The following is a 21,048-nucleotide window of genomic DNA, read 5'->3' as shown; positions in this document are numbered from 1 at the left end:
ACTGTTGTCATAATCTGTGTCTAAGAGGTGTCATGTAAGATAAAGTGGTAACACGCTGGTCCTGAACATCATTGTGTGGTGTAGGTATGGGTTGTGTACAAAGAGTTATGTTCTTAAAATGTGTTTGGCAAGCAGCACAGTCTGCCCTAGACAAAGGAATGTGTATTTGCTTGTCTGACCACCCAGCTCATCAGGAAGAAACAATGAAGGTACATTTACATAAAAGGTGACTGAAGCCATTAATCTAGTGATAGGGGAGATGGGGGGGAGGAGATTGCAAAGATTAAAATGGCATCAGCTCCTTGATAGACACAGCAAGCTGAGCCCCTGGGGGCACTTCCTGCCTCTTGAAGCAAGGTCAATGAGCTTTGGGACGACATAAGAAAAAGCTATTACTTAAGGGCTTCATGGGGCCAGAGCTCTGGCTCCTTCAACCAATGGGGTTGAAGTCTCTGGGAACTGAGTTTAGGTGAGAAATCAGCCAGGACAAAGATTGTAACTTGCTGAAATTGTTTTACCATTAGAAGCATATTTGTTTGCTTGCAACCCTTTCTATCTTTATTCCTTATACTTGGTATCACTTAATCCTATGTCCTTTTGTTAAATACATTTGTTTTACTTTTACTATAAACCAGTTGAGTGCTGTGATTGAACTAAGAGTGTTTCTCAAACCCCAGTTAAATTAATGAGCTGCAGTGTATTGTCTCTTTAATGGAGCAATGAACTGAACGATTTCTGGGAGTGTTCCACAAGGGCTGGACACTGAAGGGCAGGTGGTTTTGAGGAAATTTGTGACTGGGAGGGTGTTGGGGTCATTTTGAAAAAAAGTAACTGGGTGGTGGAAGCCAGGGTGTGACCTGCATGCTTATAAATAGCTCTTGGTGTCAGGGCTGTGAGCCACAGCATTTAAGACACCAAGAGTTGGAAGGCAGGTGGCGACAAAAGCCCTTACTGGTCTGGGTTGAATCCCAGAGCATCACACACCTAACTCCTAAGTTTTTAGTAAGAGGGGCTAAATGGGGTAATGGCGAAAAGATAGTGACAGCAGATGGGTGGGTGTGTATGCTTCACAAACTAGAACAACGTTGTTTCTGTAGGGATATGCTCCGTCTGAAACCTTTCCAGAAATAGACTGATTGCTGATCCCGTGGTCTCAAACCTTTTCAGCTTAAAGCAGAAAAGAGAAGGAATTCTCTGAAAATGTTCCTCTTAGGGGTATTCTTTTGAGTTGTATCCTAAGTAAGTATTCCATCATCATTTAAAATTGGAAGGTACTGAGAATTTCTTTGCGGTGATTGAGTTTTCTCTTCCTTATTGAAATAAATTGTGTATATATAGTATTAATGTTTTCAAAAGGTTTAGTGAGAATGAATGACTGCCTCTTGGAAGACTGTTCAGTATTTTAGCAGGAAATTGGATCTGCTATAATATGCCAAAATAAATAAATAGACCAAAGTGTTCAGACTTAGGTGTCAGGCACCTAACTCAACATTTAGGCACAGAAATGAGTTTCCAAAATTACTTGAGATCCTGAAGCTTCCATGGACAGCACCTTTGAACAGCTGGGCACTTGTTTTAGGTGCCTCAATATAGAGGTGGGTACTTAGATTTAAACATCTGAGGCCCTGATTCTGCAAATACTTTGCATCAGTGTAGCTTTACTTTTGTGAATAATCGATTAAATTGAAAGTTACTTAGCTGTGTAAGAGTTTGTAGGATTAGAGTTGGCCTGAGTTTTTGAAAAATGTGGCCCTAGTGTTTACCCATGATATTTACTTGGATTCTGAAGACCATCTTTAAAAGATTTTTCTTATTCTGAATGAGTCTCTCTCTTTTTAAAAAATTGTCTTATTTACTTGCAGACTGGTAGTAAAGATTTGAATTGCCTTTTCCATCTGTGTGTTTACCTTTTAGCAATCATTACACTTCTTAATTTCTAAATGGAAAAATATTTTGCAGGTATTTTTCATTCATTTTCATATGCTGACTTGTCTCTTATTGGATCATCAATGATTAATCAGTACAACCGTACTGTCTTTTTTACGCTCTACGCTATCTGGTCTGTAGTTTAATTACCGTACAGAACTTCCCTGCTTTTTAATTCAGACATAGTACACATGATGTTGTTTTTCCTGCCTGTGGTGGGCTGCCTGCTGACTTGTCTCTTTGAAGGAGGATTTTGAAGATGAAGCTGCATCTGCTCATTGAATTCTAATCTCCAGTGATATTAGTGAATGGTTCTGTTCTAGTCACTAGGACAATATTAAAACCAAGCACTGCTGTCCAAATTACTGTGATCTGTGTCAGTATTGTCAGTTTCTGTTATCTGGAATTCAGAAATTGGCCCTAAGTTGATCTCTACAAAATACGGAAGGTTAAAAGCAACAATCCTCAGTCTCTACCCTTGCAGGCCCAGTTTTAAGAGGTGCTGATTACCCTTAACTAAGGCTACAATTTTGGCATGGACATTTTTAGTAAATTTCATGGTAGAGATTCAGGGGGGAAAAAGATAAATCATGGAAAAGGTACTATCAGACAGCAGCAGAGAGAGACCAACCAACCAACCAGCAAATACAGTACTGTACTGTGCCTGTATTGCATCTTAAAGGTAGGCACATCTGGGTTGCCTGTGCCCACCCCCACCCCCTACTCACCATGGCACGGGGCCACTTACAGGTACGAGGTGGTGAATGCTGTTTTCCCTTCTCCCTCCCCCCTGGCTAGGACAGGGACAAGCTTGCAAGCTCAGAGCCTGGGAAAGAAACTTCCTGAGCTGCTACTGAAACCAGGCCTGAAGTGTAAGCTGCTGGAGCCGGAGCCCAAGCTCCTGCCTACACGCTGTGCTCCGGAGGAGCAGGTCAGTTTTAAAGGGCCACAGCCTGCACTGTGCACCCACTGACACTGCAGTGCCCCAGGGTGCCTCATTCATCACCCTTGCAGCCAGGGGGCTAGAGCCAGCTGCCTGCCCCGCCCCCACTCGGAGCAGTCCGCCCTGAGGAGCATCCCATAATGGCTTGTTCAGAGTTACGAACATTAGAGTTACAAACAACCTCCATTCCCGAGGTGTCCATTACTCTCAGGTTCTACTGTACACAAGAGTTTAATGTGGCTACTGAAAAGTGAAGCTTGGCGTGAGGAAGGGGGTTAGAGAGCAAGCCCCGCCCGCACTCAACCCGCACAGGGGGGCGCCTATCCTGCAGGACCGGGCATTGTGATCTAGCTCACAGGGTCATAGAGCTATTCAGTTCTAGCCCATCCACCTCTCCATCTATGGCTGGGCAGACAGGCCAAACCTGAGTAGTGCCATGACTCCATGCAGCAGGTGACACCATCACTCACTTTGGCCGCCTAATCAAATGTGTCTTTATAGCCAAGATTTCACAGACTTTATTGAAATTCATGATTTCCGTGACCTCCATGACAAAGTTGTAGGCCTGCCCTTGACTCTTCGCTCAGCACCTCCCAGCATTGAGCCAAAAGTGAGCCCGAGGAAACAGCCACTCTACTTATTCCAATCACCCGACCAAAATCAGCAGTTAAATGGTGGAAAGAGTAACAGACATGATCTGTTCTGGGTTTCATGCATTGCTGAAATACAAGGTCCTCCCAAAAGCTGGCAGTTGCTTTTCTCAGCCAATTGTACTGGTGTGTTGGTGTCAAGCACTTTTTATTTAAAGAAACCGTTTGAAACACTTGTATAGTTTAATTATTTTTCATGCTCCTTTGTTTGTAATGTTGTCTTAGAAGCTTGAACATCACCTTCTCCCTATCAGTCTTGTCCTTTTCCTGTGAGGGTGAATGTATTGAAGAGGCCGGGGTATATCTGCATTTCTAATAGAGCGGAGTTCCCAAGGCCATTTTTGTTCTGATTGCTTCTTTGGTTATGCACAAGCATCACGGATTATGTCAATGCAACTGTGAAACTGCGGGTAGTTAATTCAGTGAGTCTCAAGCTTTAAAATCCTAAGTGCTCTCTTATCCGTTTGTTTCCATGTTCAAAGAGACACATCCCCCTTCTCTCTGATTAAAATACATTTATCTTAATGTGTGGTGGTGGTTTGGCCGTGTTGGGCATGTGCTATTTTCAGCAGTGGAGTAGCAGATGCAGTGTTCTGGGCAATAGTTTTTGACCAGCTTACAAAATAATTTATAAGTGGAGGATAACACCCCTGGAAGGGGCCTCTTTCAGTAACTCAGTTTTTTAGTAATTTTTAGTAATTCAGTGTAGCCCGCCATCCAAGGGTTTTGTTGCAAGGTTGTTTTTTTCTTTAGGCTGGTTGGTTGTTGTGGTGGTTTTTTTGTTTTGTTTTGTTTATTTTGGGTTTTGGGGTTTTTTTTGCATGGCTACAGTTGCCAGTTTTCTTAAATTATTTGTCCATTGTGGGAGTATTGGTTTTCTTCAGCCACCAGCAATATTACTATCAAGCAGCTGATAATAAAAGGTTTAGCAAAACATACAATACAATATAAATTACCCAATTTTAGAATAAAGATTGTCCATGCCTAGCAACATTTCTGGTGATACTTCTGTGTAATCCTGTCATGGAAAGGAGTAGATCCGGGGGCCTGATCTCCACTCCAGTGACTGCTTTTTCTCTTTAGGGAGCATCTGAGTGAGTGACCCATTCCCCTGCTGTGGTGTCACCTATAAATCAATCACTGTAGATCTCAATTTCTGGGGACAGCTTGGCTGGCCTAGTGCCTGCTCTAGACCAGTGAACGGAATCAAGTAATTATTCCATTGGCTTTTGTTGGTCTTTCCCTTTAAAATTTGAGATCCCCGAGAGTACCTGATGCTATTTGAAAGGCCTTCCCTTCTTTTCCACACAATCAGCAGCTCTTGCAAGAGGGAAAGGAAGGATTTCCTGAGCTCACACTGTTCTGCAGAGTGTGCCTTTTAAACTAGAAGATGGTGAGAGCCAGCAGAACACCCTGTGTCTGTCAGCAGCAGACCAGAAACACCTGCTTTCTACAGAAGAAAATGGACGTCAGAATGGGGCATGGGCTGTTTAGATCCCTCTGATCTCTTTCCGAAGAGCAAAGCCATATATTGACATGGGCATAAAGCTAGTTAGCTGCATGACATTTCTTTTCATAATTCCTCTTCTCCCCCATCAAAATGATGAAGCTAGTGGGGAACCAGGGCCTGTTGAGAGAATGGGAGCTGTCTGGGGAATATTGGAGGGGTAGGTCTCAGTGCCACAAAGATTTAGATCCAAACTTTCTAGTACTTCTCCAGATCCAGACTTTGAAACTTCTTGAGATTTGTTCCTGGCCAGTTATACCCACTGCATTCTTTGCAGCAGGCCTCCCTCCTGAAAGGACAAATGCCTTCATAAAGACTTCACAGTACCCAGTAGCAGCTGGAAATCCAAATTAACTGTCCATTTGGTATGTGGTAACTTAAAGGACTTACCGGTACTCCGGAGTCCTTGGGGGGCGGGAGGACCTCAAGTCAGAAGAGGCGTGGCCTCTACTGGGAGGTACTTTAAATCCCCAGGCACTTTAAATCAGGATTTAAAGTGCCTGGGGCTGTGGTAGCAGTAGCTGGGAGCCCCAGGCCCTTTAAATCACCCCTGGAGCTACCAGCTGCAGAGGTGGCTGAGAGCCCCGGGGGTGATTTAAAGGGCCCAGGGCTCCAGCTGCTGCTACCACAGCAGAGCCCCGGGCACTTTAAATCACCATCGGAGGGGGACCTGGCCTCTGGCAGAGCTTTAAAGGGCCCAGGGCTCTGCTGCAGTAGCGGCAGCCAGGAGCCCCTAGCTCTTTAAATCACCGCCAGAGCCCCGCCACCGCTACCGCAGGGCTCTGGCAGCTGGGCTCTGGTGGCAATTTAAAGGGCCCGGGGCTCCAGCTGCTGCTGGGAGCCCCGGGCCCTTTAAATTGCCTCCAGGGGAAGCTGATCCGCCCTGGTATGGTGCACCGGCTCTTCCCGATACGCCGTACCGGGGCGTACCAGCTTACTTTCACCTCTGGTGGTGATAAAACCAGTGTGCTAAAACAGAAGTTATGGCATAATAGGGTCTCTTCTTCACTCCTCTGTTGCCCCCATGACTCTATAGGAGACGGTGAAGTGAATACATTTTAGTAGGTAAAAGGTATCCTCCGAGGAAAGAGATTGATGGAGGACTTTATATGCTGGGATGGAAATCTGTCAGTACTGACTGGGAAACAGCTGTGTGGGATTCCATGGCAACAATGTGTAATTTAATTCTCTTCTGGTACCAGTCTTGGTGGTACTTCTATTGTCAAACCCTGCTGTAAATATATTGGAGTCACATCTAACAGCAGTGAATGTTAATACTGAGAGTCCCTTGAAGATGCTTGAGGAAAGAAAGGAATCCTTATAAGAATAAGGAACCAAAATTGGATAGAAGTCGAAAGATGGGAAATGGGTAACTGACTGCCTTATTTTTCATATTCATTTTAGTGGTATGGGAAAGACCATATATCTGCTTGTGATAACCAAAGTGTATCAATTTTTCTCAGTGCCTAATCTACAGTTGCAGATTTTGCCTGGGTGCCTTGAACTGACTGACATCTTCTCCTTGAGAAATTAAAGTTAATTCAGGTACTGCAGAGCCTTGCATTCCTTTTATAGGCAAGTCTTGACCTATTTATACACACAGAGTGAGAGAGAGCAAGAGAGAAATGTATGTACCTAAAACTCTCTCAGAAATTGCAGGTAAAAATTAGTGATTAATGCCAAAGTTAGTCCCACTATTTTTTAAAGTATAAAACTAACAGTGCATATTGTGCCAAATATGTGGACATGCTCTGGGAGGCGGGGGGTACATAGTGACCACCCTTCTATATTTTATAGTCTCTTTAACCAAGTATTTACCACACAGTGAATAAAAATGGGAAGGCTAAATTAAGGTAAAACTAAAGAAAATTGATATCAAACTTAGATGGCCTTAAATCACCAGGTGAGTGTTTGTTTGCAGTGATGGAAACCAGTGCTAAAGACAAAATAAAATAAAACTTCCTCATAAAACAGGCTCCTCTTTGGACTCCAGTAGATCACATGTTGTAAAGAATGTGTTTGGCTGTTCATCCACCAACAGGCAAGGATTTGTGGATTATCAAGTATTAGTGAACAATAGGCATTTCCATTGCTTAGAACTAGGATAAGACTGCAAAGGAAGCAGGTTTAATTAGATGCTCTTTTTATGTTTGTTTATTTCTCAATTTTGCTGACAAGGTTTAATTGAATAAGTGTGAAAATAATGTTATTTAGCAATATCAAATTAAACTTCTGGCTAAATTAGAAGCCGAGTGCAACAGCTGTCCGAACTATTGGTCTTATTTTCATATGGTTAGTTAGCTAACATGCAATATCTCATTTAACAGTTGATACCCATTTATCATGATGACCAGTAACACATGGCACAATTTGCCTAAGGGCTTCTCTATGCATGAAAATTAATCTGGAATAAAGTAGAATGTGAATTTAAAGCAGATTAACTATTCCTGATTGACTCAATTTGCGGATGCTTTTATTCTGGAATAAGTGCCTTATTCCAAGTTATTTAAATTCACTTTGGAAGTGAATTAAACTAATTCAGAATAAGAGTGTCCATAGATGGAATAGCTATTCTGGAGTAAATCCCCACAAAGACAAGCACTAAATATTAAGGTCTATTAAAACAAGAGAATAGGAAGATACAGGAAAGGAAAATAGTAACAGTAATAAAAGACGGTCTTACTTAGAAGCATATGTTTAACATTGTTGAACTCAAATGCTTCTTTCTGTTTTCAGTGCTTAAAGCAAGCAGAGATTTTGAATGCGATTTCCCTTTAATAATGATATACTTGGTGGCTCTCCCGAGGGCCCAATTTGTGCATTCCCTCTTCCTTCCCCGCTCCTCTCACCCACAAATGCACTGACTCCAATGGGAGTTCTTGGTTTGCAAGGAATTAATTGGTATTAATTAATTAATTCCTTTAATCTTTTTTTTTTCCTCCTGATTTTGACTGCAAACATCACTCAGGGATACAGATGAACTGTTCACATTTTCCTGGCTTTGATGACTTTTTTTTTTTTAAATAAAGGTTATGTATCAAAAATATGGAGTTGCAGTGACTTCACTTTTTTCATTTTTCCCAGTACCTGCCTTGTGTTCAATTATTTTTAGTTAGTGGCATTTAAACTGGAATACCGTGACTCGTTAGTGTCTTGGTGAAATCTGCATGCTGGGTGTTCCATTGTTTCCCGGATGGACTGTGCGGTGATTATCTTAATGCCACGGGAAACCTTGTGCAGGAGGCATGTGTGGCTCAGATGAAGTCTCAAGTGAGCCCTTAAAAAGTTACTGCTCTGTCTCCATGTTTTAAGTCAGGGGTCGGCAACCTTTCAGAAGTGGTGTGCCGAGTCTTATTTATTCACTCTAATTTAAGGTTTCGTGTGCCAGTAATACATTTTAACGTTTTTAAAAGGTCTCTTTCTATAAGTCTATAATATATAACTAAACTATTGTTGTATGTAAAGTAAATAAGGTTTTTAAAATGTTTAAGAAGCTTCATTTAAAATTAAATTAAAATGCAGAGCTCCCTGGACCGGTGGCCAGGACCCGGGCAGCGTGAGTGCCACTGAAAATCAGCCTTCGGCACGCGTGCCATAGGTTGCCTACCCATTTTAACTATTCAGGCTTATATTAACTCATCTTAAAATGTGAGATTTGACTCTTGAAGGCAAAAATGTAAAACATTAATTACTCACTACTGTTTCCGTGGAATCATTATTTTTAATCATCATAAGTTTGCAAACTTAATACTTACAACATTTCTTCACAAAATATTCAAGGGAATGCTGCAAAGTGCAATTTAGAATGTTACTCGTTAGATTGTCCTTGTTAGGCATGTACCTTGCTGAATTGAGGCCTCATTTAACCATGTGAGTCTAATAATTTCATTGGAAGACAATGGAATTATTAGACATATACCTTTGTAAATTGATGAATCAAGACCTGAGTGTCCTAGATATTTTTGATGTCTCTTTGTAATAATGTATGGAAAGTTCCTGTTTATATTTATATTCGGATAAAGTTTCTGTATCAACTTCAGGCCCCAGTCCTTCATTGGGATCTGCTAGTATGGGCCCCTGTAGCTTTGGGCCCATTCTTCATGAGTGCTGAGATCGGTCGGTCTGTCTGTCTAGGCTCTTATACAGACCCCTTCACCACAGTGTCTGAGCACCTCATAATCCTTCATTTTCCCCATCACAATAGCTTTGTGAGGTAGGGAAGTACTTACCTCATTTCAGAGGCACAGGGCAGATCATAAATAGACTGTGTGTCAGAGCTGAAAAATGAACGCAGGTCTGTCTGTCCTAGCGGATCCCAATGCAGATCTAGACCCATTGCTTTTTGCGTTTTCTAATGTGGATCTACTGACTGACTGTTCCTGGCTCAGTGTGGGGAAAAGAGAATGAAATATGAGGAGGGTGCATTGGAGCTCTAGGTTTTCCTATGTCTCAGAATCTGCAACCCTTCTGTTTGCTTCTATTGCCATTAAAGGGGACTTAGGTATGGGAGCTTTTCTTCCATGTGACATGTTAGAATGAATCCACTGACCAAAGGAGTGGTGACTGGATGTCGCATGTCCCTAGGACTGGATATGTGGCAAGCAAGGTAAAGGTCATGTTGTCACTTGCATAATGTAAATAATGTGAGTGTTTCAATAGAAACTAAAACAATTTGATTGTCATAATGGAAAGATAATTATTTTTTCTTTTGTGTAATCTGTTTAATATTTGCCTACAAAATATAGATCACATTGAAGAGAAAAAAATTACACTAAACAGTGCTGTAGTTAGCAGTAATTACAGGTCTCAGTCTGTGAAATGTATAAAGAAATAGTTAAGATTCGGGAAGGAAGAGTTAAGTCATAGCTGCATTTCTAACACACACTATAATTAATAAACCATTATTTATACATTTCGTCTACCTTTTTCAGTTAAAATTACATGATGTGTGCACAGTTCATTAATCTTTTGAGATCAGAACGAGTCAAATGCATTTCTCGTCAATGCACCTGGACGTTTCCCAAGAAACTCAGTTTCTCTTTAATTTTGTGTTAATTAGTTAAGCACATTTTTGTGGCTTTTGCTGAGACCAAACCATAAACTGTCAGTCTTAAAATTCTTAAACCATTCCCATTTACAGAAACAGACCATTTGTTGGAGAAAAATGATTGTCTTTTCAGAAAGATTGATTATGCAAAGTGACTGAGGACTGTATTTCTCCAATGTACTTGTTAACATATTTTCTTATTGGATGTTAACACTGTGATGCTTCAGAACCTAAGTACTGTAAAACAATAGGAAATGGCAGGACTTTTCCATCCAGGCTGTAGCAGGACTTGAGCAACATACTGATACAATTGCTCTTTATCCTTTGAAAACAACATTCATGCCTTGGGTGCTGAGTAGTTTAATAACTTTTATAGATTTTTTTAGGCCATTTCTGAGAAAATGGCAAAAACTGGTGGGTGATGATAGGGTTTATTTAATTTACTGCATGTTTTTTTGTGGAAACTTTGGGAAAAAATGTTGAAATGCCAGATGTCAGCTGTTTACTGAACAGTTACTTTGTCACTGCTCTTCACCTTCAAGTGAGATTTTCCACTGAAAATAAAAAGAAATTCCCAGAAAAAAAACTTTGTGATGGCAAAGTTAAAGTACATATTAGTTACCCAAGGATAGAAGTCCTTTCCAAATGTAGTTAGCCACTTTATGAACTTCATACCCTCATATCTCAATGTCTGTACTTTGACCCATCAACCTTTTACCCCCAATCAGGGATATTGCAGATTATGTATTCCTCATGTCACCTTATCTTAAACCAAACTTTGCACCCTCGATAATCTGTATGTTATTCCCTGACAACCAGAAACTTCTATGCTCAAACTCTGTTCACTTTTTTTTTTTTTTTTTTTTAAATCATCTTAGTAAAACAGCCATTTAAAAGTCAGGAAATTTTGAGTTAAGATGAAATTTACCAGTTACCCCAAATTATTATATTGGGGTAGCACCTCAGTATCCTTAGGGGGACCCCATTGTCCCAGGCATTGAGCACACAAATAACAAAAACTTGTTCCTTGCCCCAAAGTGTTTACAGTTCAAACATTTCTGCCGAGCTCTTCTTCCAGGCTGTCCAACATTAGCTTTCAGAAGTTGAAGGATGCAGCAACATGCAATAACAGGAAGGTTTCCATGCTACCACATGGCAACCATGACCCCTGTGTAAGAAATCTCATAATCATAGATTAAAAGTGGGGGGGGTGAGGGCTCTGAAAATTTACCCAGAATCCTTGGTGCAGGTAGCTGCAGCTGAAGCACTATGAGTTAATTCCCAGAATGTCCCACCCACAGTAATTGGTAATACTGTAGGTATGGATTTGAAAACGTGTGTGTGTGTGTGTGTGTGTGTGTGTGTGTGTGTACACACAGCATCTTTTCTGGCATCCCCAATTCTGCTGTGTTACTTGTAACCAGTTAAATTAACCATGCCTTTGCCTGGTTACAAAAATACTATGCTTAGTTGTATTGGGGACAGGGCCAAAGATATAAAAATGGCAACATTTCATCAGCTTTCTATTGTGGAATCCTATTTTCTTTGTGAAGACAGCCCTTCTTGGTCAGGAGAAACAGTCAGTCCAGTGAGGTTCCTTCCTCAAAGCTTTTCTAAGCAGAAGACAAGATAATCAAAACACAGGAACCTGGATTTCCATCCCTCCAAGAACTTCCTACCAGATAATCAGACCGGGGTTATAGTCCAGTATGTTCCATAGTACTGCTGTCACAACCCTCTTTCTCCAGCAGATCCTCTGAGAGGGCTCATTTCCTCCTCAGCCCCTTGTTATGTTGCAAGTTTCTTCCAAATATAGGAATTTTACTACAGCAGATGTAGTGGTGTAGAACTGGTTTCATTGGCATCAGATCTGACACTTCCCTCTCCCAGAAATTAGCTTGAAGTTTGCTGTATTTGTAAGGAATGATGAAGCTTAAGGCCTTGGCTACACTCAGGACTTCCCAGCCCTGCCGTGGCAGTGCTGTGAAGCGCGAGTGTAGTCGCACCGCCAGCGCTGCAAGAGCTCTCTCGCAGCGCTGTAAGTACTCCACCTCTCCAAGGGGAATAGCTTGCAGCGCTGCGAGCGAGCGTGCAGCGCTGCAGGCTCCGATTACACTGGTGCTTTACAGCGCTGTACTCGCTGCGCTCGGGGGGGGGGGAGCGTTTTCACACCCCTGAGCGCAGCAAGTTGCAGCGCTGTACAGCACCAGTGTAGCCAAGGCCTATGATACCAACCTTGTTATGCTGGAATGTGGGGGGCGGGGAACCTTCTTTCTACATCAATTGGAATGTTACCAGTTTAGGGCCTAATTCTGCAAAGTTGCTGTGCACGGAACTCCCATTAACTGGGAATTCCATGAGCAGCAGGATTCTAAGACCAGACCTCAAGATCTATCCCTTTCTTTTCTCAATTTTAAGCTAGCGTCTGTCCTGTCTTGCAGCTACCTTGTGCTCCCTTGTCTGTCTGTCGACTGGTTGTCTTTCATCATATGTTTATGCCCTGATCACGTAAGTGCTTTCTGTCACGCTGTCTAGAGTGGCTCACAACTATGTGTAGGCAGATACCCTATAATTAGATTTCATCAAGTCAGTAACAAAGGTGAACTTCTGGACAGTCCCCTTAGACTCTTAAGTCTATCTTGACACCCAGGCAGACTGGACCTAGTGATAAGTGGTCACTTACAAGAAAAATCACACAACATTCAGATTGCTTCCAGTCCCAAGAGACCAGTCACTTACCCCAGATCAATTGGTATCCTAGATTTTACACCAAAGAGAGCCAATCCTGTAATAAAGTATCTAAATGTGTATAAACTAGGAAAGATAAATAAGAGTTATTTACAGATTAAAGCCAGCAAACATACACACAAATGAGTTACCACCTAAATCCTAAGTGCGAATTAAAAGTGTCTTTCAGAGCGGACTGAGGAGAGAACCCCCGGGGTTGTCTGGCCTTAATTTGGTTTCTCTGGCCCTGTGACAGTTCAAAGAGCAAAGAGATGAAAAATCTTCACAAACTATTTTTATTTCCTTCTTCCAGCATTCAAATCAAGGGGATGAGGCCTTCTGCATGTACTTCTCCATGGGTATGATAGGGCCATTAATCAATCCTTTGTATTGCGATGTTCCATCTGATTTTGATAATCCTTCCGGATGGGTGGAGGGGGCAGGGATAATTCACGTGCCTGGGTTCACAAGTTCAGAACAAACATTTTCAAAGTTATAAAGAAAAACGTACATATTTTCTCATAGCATAGAACAGTGGTTCTCAAACTTTTTTTTTCTGCGGACCACTTGAAAATTGCTGAGGGTCTCAGCAGACCACTTAATGATCTTTCCAAATGTTATACAGTTAGCTAACTATTGTAAAGTGCTTTGGATAAAAGCGCTATATTAAAAAAAAAAACTTAATAAACAACTTTTTTTGTTCTACGAATAAAAGCACACAACTCATATTTTAATATCAGTAGTCTTACCTTTCTAATGCAACGGATGTGCCCTCTCTCCCCACCACGGCAGCCCCCGAACTGGGTCTGGGAGGGAGGGCCGTCTCTCCCGGCAGCTGCAGCCCTGGAGCTGGGGAAAGTCACCTCTTTCTCTGGCCGCCACAGCCCTGCATGTCCCAAATTCCCCTCACCCCTTCTTCTCACCCCACTGACCCCTCCCACCTACAACCTATTGCCCCCGAGGCCACCACCTCACCTTACATGTGCTGCTTCTCCAGGGTCCAGGCACCTAATTAGTGGAGCTATGCCTGCGCAGCTCCACTAATTAGGTGGGTGGCCCTTCATTCTGTCGTGGGTGGCCCTTCATTCTGTCATGTGTGTCCACTCAGGCGCACACCTTAGAGGGAACTGTCCGCGTACCACCTGAATAGAGCTTGCAGACCACTGGTGGTCTGCAGACCACAGTTTGAGAACCTCTGGCATGGAATACAGACATTGCAAGTGAGATTAATGCATGCAGCACCTTACAAGCATTTCATACAGTCCGAACACTAAATACATTCTTATAAGACTAAGACCTATTTTGAGCAAAACTAACATACAGGTGCACTGATCTGGTCTCCAGCTGTGAGTTTGTCAGTTGTTAGCTAATGTCTGCAGTCTTGGCAAGTGCCTGCCAGCATCACACTTTCTCACGTGTGTAACTTTATACATGTAAATCTTTGCAGGATTGAGATCTTATGAGAAGATCTTCGGGGCAGGGACCATCTTTGGGCTATAACTTTGTACAATGCCTAGCACATTGAGGCCTGGATCTCTGGTTTGCGACCCCTTCGTGCTATTACTACCAAAATGGTGTTCGATACGTTTAGTTGACCAAAAAATGGCTGTAACATAATTATTATTTTTTTAAAAAAATATTGGTATAAAGTTGATGTAAATGAGGGAGCAGCAGTGGTTAGAGCCTGGCATACTGCAGACAGCAGTTTCACAAGCTTCCTTACCCAGCTCCTCATAGTGCTTCTAAACCCTTCCAAAGCCAGGCATCTAACACAGCTCTGGGTCCCTCTTAAGCAGAAAGTAGCGTATATACTCGTTCATTAGCCCATTCGTGTTTAAGCTGACACCTCCCCCCCCCCCCAAATGGATAGGTAAAAATAGCAAAAACTGTATGACCCTTTCATAAGCCGACCCTATATTTCAGGAGTTGGAAAACTTTGGCTCCCGGCCCATCAGGGTAAGCCTCTGGCGGGTTGGGATGTTTTGTTTACCTGGAGCGTTCACAGGCACGGAGCTCCTCAGCTCCCAGTGGCCGCAGTTTGCTGTTCCCAGCCAATGGGAGCTGTGGGAAGTGGCGCCACTTCCTGCAGCTCCCATTGGCTGGGAATGGCAAACTGTGGCCACAGGGAGCTGAGGGGCTCCGTGCCTGCAGACACTCGAGGTAAAGAAAGCAACATTGTATTGGATATTCAATTCAATGATTCCATAGAGTTTAAAATCATCAAATTTTGGTGTAGACCCGTTTATAAGCCGACTGCCACGCTTTGATGCGTCACTTTTTTACCAAAAATATTCAGCTTATGAACAAGTATATACGGTACTAATTTTTCCTGACTGTTATCTAATGGAGACCCGACTTATTTCACTTGTTAGTTCAAATTCCGACTTACTGAAATTATGTCTACAAAGGTGAAAGGCCAACTGACTTCACCAAGCACCTTCTTCCAAAGTTAAGTTTGATGGCCCTGATCCTGCAATTGGATTTATGTTGGCAGACCCTTGTGAAACTCTATTGGACTCAGGATCGGCATCATGGATCAGATTGTGGAATCTGGGCCTATGTTAGGTATGCATGAAAATCCATGTGTTAGGCTCTGTACAAAGGTGTAATGGTCAGTCCATGCTTTGAAGAGCTTACAATCTAAACAGCTGAAAATAAAACATGAAAACCTATAATTCTGAATGTTTTAATTCCATTTCAAATCTATAACCCCCTCCTGATTTGAATAGAGCCTCGTATCTTTAACAAATATTATCTTTCTAAGTGTGTGTATCATCTGCAAAAATCATTCCATCAAAAAGTGAATCAGGGAAATCAATTTTCCCTCCAGAGAATAACTTACATTTTTTGTATGTTCACACAAATATGCTACTTAGCAAATAAGAGCTGGTTGGAAAATGGAGGGGGAAACATCCCCTGACCTTTTTCCAACTGTTTTGTTGTTGCTGGTTTTTTTTTTTGTTTGTTTGTTTGTTTTTTTTGTCGACTGGAATTTTCCAACCAGCTTTACTAGCAAGGTCACATTGTATCATTTTAATATTATCTTTAAGTTAAAATTTGTGTCTGAATGTTTTTGGAGAGTAAAAGCAAATAACCTTCTTGTCCTTCTGCTGTTTTTTTGCCATATAGCTACAACCTGCACTGTGAAGTTCAGTCCTTTTTATTGTGGATCAAGATAGTATTTTACCTACAAATGCTTCAGTGTAAACCCTATATCATTGTAGCATGTTATTGCTGAAGGCAGACATACCCATTAATGTAAAACCAATCTGTCACTTGCAGTCTGATCGTCTCTCTTCCTCCAGTGAATGCACGTTGATGGCAGCAGCCGACATAATTTGTTGTCTAAATCTCCCAATTTTCACATCACATAGGATGAGCCTGTCCAGAGTGCATGACATTAATCTTTAAAACAATTATACCTTAGAGGCCAAATGTGTGATAGCCTTTTACAAGCATGTTTACTATATGCTTCTGATGTCTTGGCTGCCCCAGACATGCTCTCTGACTCTGTTCAATGCAAACAGAATATGTACTCTTCCTGATGCTGGTGTGATGGTGATTTCCTCCTTCCCCCTTATAGTTTAGCTCTTTTACAGTGCTGATTGGCCCTTAGAGTAGGACACTAGCTTCGTTTAATAATTTCTCTTGGTATCGTATAGAGTTAGAAATACAAAATCTGTAAAAGGTGAACAAAAGAATTTTTTTGTTTTGTTACTAAATCTGTATTAACTAGAAGGCAGGACCTCTTTGGTGTTGCAGATCTAATGCACAGATGGTCCTTCAGTTGAGGACATGTTTGTTCAGACTAGACCATAATCTATAAAATAGAATATTTGCATACATGATTATAATCTAAGGAGCTCATGAGTATGCATCAAAGCTATCCACGTAAAGGTCTTCTCTATGCCCTTATCTCTCTGGGTCAGTGGTTCTCCACCTATTTACCATTGTGGGCTGCATATGTGGCTCTCTGTGTTTTGTGGGCCACATACACACTATACATATACATACACACTACCTGTATGGTCCTGAGGATGTCACATGGGCCGCAGCTGTGTGCTGATTGGGCCACGGGTTGAGAGCCACTGCTCTGGTTGATAAGCTAGAAAGAGAATAGTTCAAGGCCCCTTGGCTAATTTTTGCCAGCAATACACAGTTCCATCAGGAAATGCTAGAATCAGAGGGCTGACGTAAATTTATTCACTTGTCCTGTTGAATGAAATAATTGTGGAAGCAGATTATCTCACCAAGTGCATTTCTTGTGCAGAATTGGCACATAGAGTGGCTGAGATGCAATAGTCTGTCTCTGAGGAAAGGATGGCTCTGAAACCCTGCTGGTGCATATGAAACAGGCCTTTCATCATGCTTGGCTGTCTGTTAGCTTGGAAATGCTTACTAGACCTGAAACAGGATGATAATGTGCTGCTTGTTTGTTTGTACCTTTTGAAGACCTGTGTCCCTTGGCTCTTTTCCCTATTGTGACATGCAGTGGAGCTGAAAGTGACATTAATTGAAATTCACAAATGGCTATTGTGGATTATCATTCCCTGTTTATTTAACAGAAGAAATTGTTATGCAGATTCATATCTGGTGAATGCCTTTTCTTTTCCCTGATTGAAGTGATTGTAATCTTATCAAAATTCTGAAACAAATATGCTTCAAATGAACAACTCCACCATCTGTAGAGGAAAATTAGCCCCCATGACATCTTTTGCACTGTTTTGTTTTGGCTATTCCCGTTTGTAGCATGCACATGAAATGTTTTGCTATCAAAGAAAAGAAAAAAAGGCCACCATGATTCGATTTTACTACAACAAAAGCAGCCACCTATTATGAACAGCAGCACCGTTAGATTTGCGAAGTATGCATGTAATCGAGTATTTCCTTTGGAGCAGGTTACCTTCTAGAGGAGGGAAAGGTCTAATGAAGCAGCACTGTGTCACTTAGCATTGTTATAGTATGAGGTTAAAAATAGCAGAGAAGTTATCAGTATAGTGACATCGTGAAACTAGGAGGAAGAAAAAAAGACCCTGAAATGGGAAAAGAAGGTATAGGATGAAAGGAAGAAAGACACCATTTATCAAAATGGTAGGTGGCACTTGTGAGGAGACACTGTTCTGTGGCAGTCCTGAGCTGTTTGTTTATATTATTATAATAATCTCATTAAGTGTAAAATTCTGGACACTGGGACTAGTGTGTGTATGGTAAATCCGTATATTACTTGGTATTGTTCTAGAGCTTTTGTAAATTTATTTTGGGCCCATCTTTTCCTTTTTTGCTGTATATTTCTGATACTTTCATACGATGGTTATCATTAAAAAGCCCCAGTATTTGCCAGGAGTTACTGTATGGTGGCATTGAAGATACCATAGTTTTCTTCTAGAAGTAGATTAGGAAATAATTATGGTAGCAATAATTCTGTGGTATCCATTAACTTTTAAATGGCAACTACTGTAGTTTGCCATGGAAGTAAGTGCGTGTCTGTGTATTATAACAGGGAGGGATAATTCATCTTGAATAATTTTGACTCTTCTCAAATATTGAGAGTGGTGGAGTTTGAATTGAACATTATTGTCCTGTTTAGGAGGAACTGAGGTGAATGGAATGAAGAAACCGATTTTAAGGAAAGAAACTAATCTCTGCCAGTCAAGATTTGGGAGAGGAGGAAGAGATGGGGTGATCTTTCCGTAATATACAGCTCAGTCTTCAGCTCCAAGTTGATTTAAAGTTTAGCCCCATATTAGATCACCCTGCGGAGTTCTAATATCTAGATGACAAAGTCATGGGTTGCGGTAGCAAGGCGCACATCTGGAAAAAGTGGCCACAGCCTCCTGGCCAGAAGTGGATGAAAGAGAGCCATCCTGGTCACCACTGCTATATAATTACCTAAGAACAGCTAGGAATCCACCAGTATCCCAAGATTGTGAATGTACCAGGTGATAAATGACAGACACGCATCCTCGATTAAACAGGCAGATATAATCCTCCCCCATCGTACCAGCCCTAACAGCCTTCCCTGTCACAGTGTTATCTGTAAAACATGGTAACCTATGAGAATGAATCTGGGGATGGGGTAAACTTGCTCAGTAGCGGAAGGTGAAAAAATCATTACACATTCCTGCATACTCTCAAAAAAGTGGTCAGCTGCAGTTGGCTCTCTCAGAGCCCTCTGGAAACTTGGGTTCCATTAGCCTCTGAGTGTGGCCTATCAACACAGGTTTCCTTGACCCCCATGGAGAGTTGTACCACAGCCTCAAGTCATAACACTTAATGATTGGTCCTTGTTTGGTTAAAATTTCGTATTGTCTCATCTCCGTACCCAATCCAACCGCAGATCCAGACTCTGGCCAACTGTATGAGCAGAGCCAGCAGCCACCTAGGACAGTCCTGTACCATCACAGTGGCCATAATATCTGAACCATCACAGAGTCATTGTCATCAATGCGGATGTTCGATATTAAGCACTGTTGGCCTTAGTCCTCCAGTTCCATCTCAGCGGGGGACTTCAACAGAAGACAAAAGAGCTTTACTGTGCAGTGGGCTGACACGTACTTTAGCACCCATTTTAGCACCATCCTGGCACTTTCATACAAAATGGACATGCTGCATGTGGTTCAGTTTTGGGGGTGGGAGTCCTCCTGAACTTCAAATCAGATACTAACACCACAGTTGCACCTGGAGCCAGCCTGTCAATCCTTGTGTTGAATACCTGGCTGGAGCCAACTGGGCCAGCGGTACCATCTACCCAGGTTTCAGTCATACATAGATTTCAGAGTAGCAGCTGTTTTAGTCTGTATCCGCAAAAAGAACAGGAGTACTTGTGGCACCTTAGAGACTAACAAATTTATTTGAGCATAAGCTTTCGTGGGCTACAGCCCACTTCTTCGGATGCATAGAATGGAACACACACAAAGAAGATATTTATACATACAGAAAACATGAAAAGGTGGAAGTAGCCATACCAACTGTAAGAGGCCAATCAATTGAGATGAGCTATCAGCAGGAGGAAAAAAACCTTTGAAGTGATAATCGAGATGACCTATAGCAGGTGTGAGGATACTTAACATGGGGAAATAGATTAAATTAGTGTAATGACCCAACCATTCCCAGTCATTCCCATACATAGAGAAATCATTACATTAGAAAAAATGCCTACTATTTATATATAGTTGACATTTTAATGCAAGTGTACACATAAGAAAACATGAGCCATTCTGTGTGGAAACCACCCTTGGAAGGCACCTGTGTCATGTATGGATGCATTTTAGAATAACTTGCATTATACTGTGCTATTTCAAGACCGTGGAAAGTAATCCCATTTCTATTATTCAGTCAATGGAGTTTAGTCTATTACTTCTCCCTCTACTTGATAAAAGGATTGGATTTCTCCAGAGTGAATGTGATTTCTTTTTTTTCTTTCTCTGTCACTGTCTTTTGTTTACATGTGTTGTCTCTGCATTGTGGTGTGAGATAACCTTTCCTTCTGCACTCTGCTTTTATTTATTTATCTATCTTTAATTAACAGAATTTCCACGCAGTCCTTCCTCATTTGCATCTGGTGCCAGCACAGATGATCAAGGAAGACTGTTTTTTGTCTAAACTCATCCAGGAGTGAACACAGCCTGCAGCTTGTGCTATTCCAACCAAGCTGAATCAAAGCTGTGCAGGCTGGGAGCAGAGTATACTAAGCATATGTATGAAGTGTGCAACGTTCGGAGGTTTGGTCTAATAAGCACCTGGAAATTGAGATATTGATCCAGGATTCTTGAGTCTACAAAAGTGAGCTGGAAATTTTTAAAAAAAAAGGGGGGGGGGGAAGGGGGGCCTAGGAGCCCCAACCAAGTTTGGGGGCTCCATTGTGCTAAGCATTGCACAAACACACTGAGAGATGATCCGTGCCCTAAGGGGAGCATTCCGTTTAAACAGACATGTCAGACAAAGGGTCGCAGGTGACACAGAGGCACAGAGAGATGAAATGACTTGTCCAGGATTACAGAGCAAGCCAGTGGCAGAGCCAGGATTAGAAGTGTTCTGGCTCTCAGTCCACTAGACCGATTGGACCAGAACCACAGTGAGACATTCATCGGGTCTTTTGGCCATTCAACTTCAGCCCCTAGCTACACTCAGGAACCTTGGGAGGAGGGGAGACTGAAGAACTTAAAAATGAAAAGTTGTTTTTTTTGTTGTTGTTGTTTTTTTAATGGATGATTTCATTTTTGAACCACAGAAATTTAGTTCTTAGGCT

General features: G+C 41.8%; 1 protein-coding gene across 2 annotated transcripts in view; it reads left to right on the top strand.

Annotated features, from left to right (window-relative positions):
* Nucleotides 1-21,048, top strand: part of SLC22A23 (solute carrier family 22 member 23) — a 177,753-nt gene that overhangs the window by 96,781 nt on the left and 59,924 nt on the right. The gene's annotated exons all lie outside the window — the stretch shown is intronic.

Source organism: Chrysemys picta, chromosome 2, assembly GCF_011386835.1.
Source record: "Chrysemys picta bellii isolate R12L10 chromosome 2, ASM1138683v2, whole genome shotgun sequence".
Classification (NCBI taxonomy): Eukaryota; Metazoa; Chordata; order Testudines; family Emydidae; genus Chrysemys; species Chrysemys picta.
This window is presented reverse-complemented; position numbering and strand designations above follow the sequence as displayed.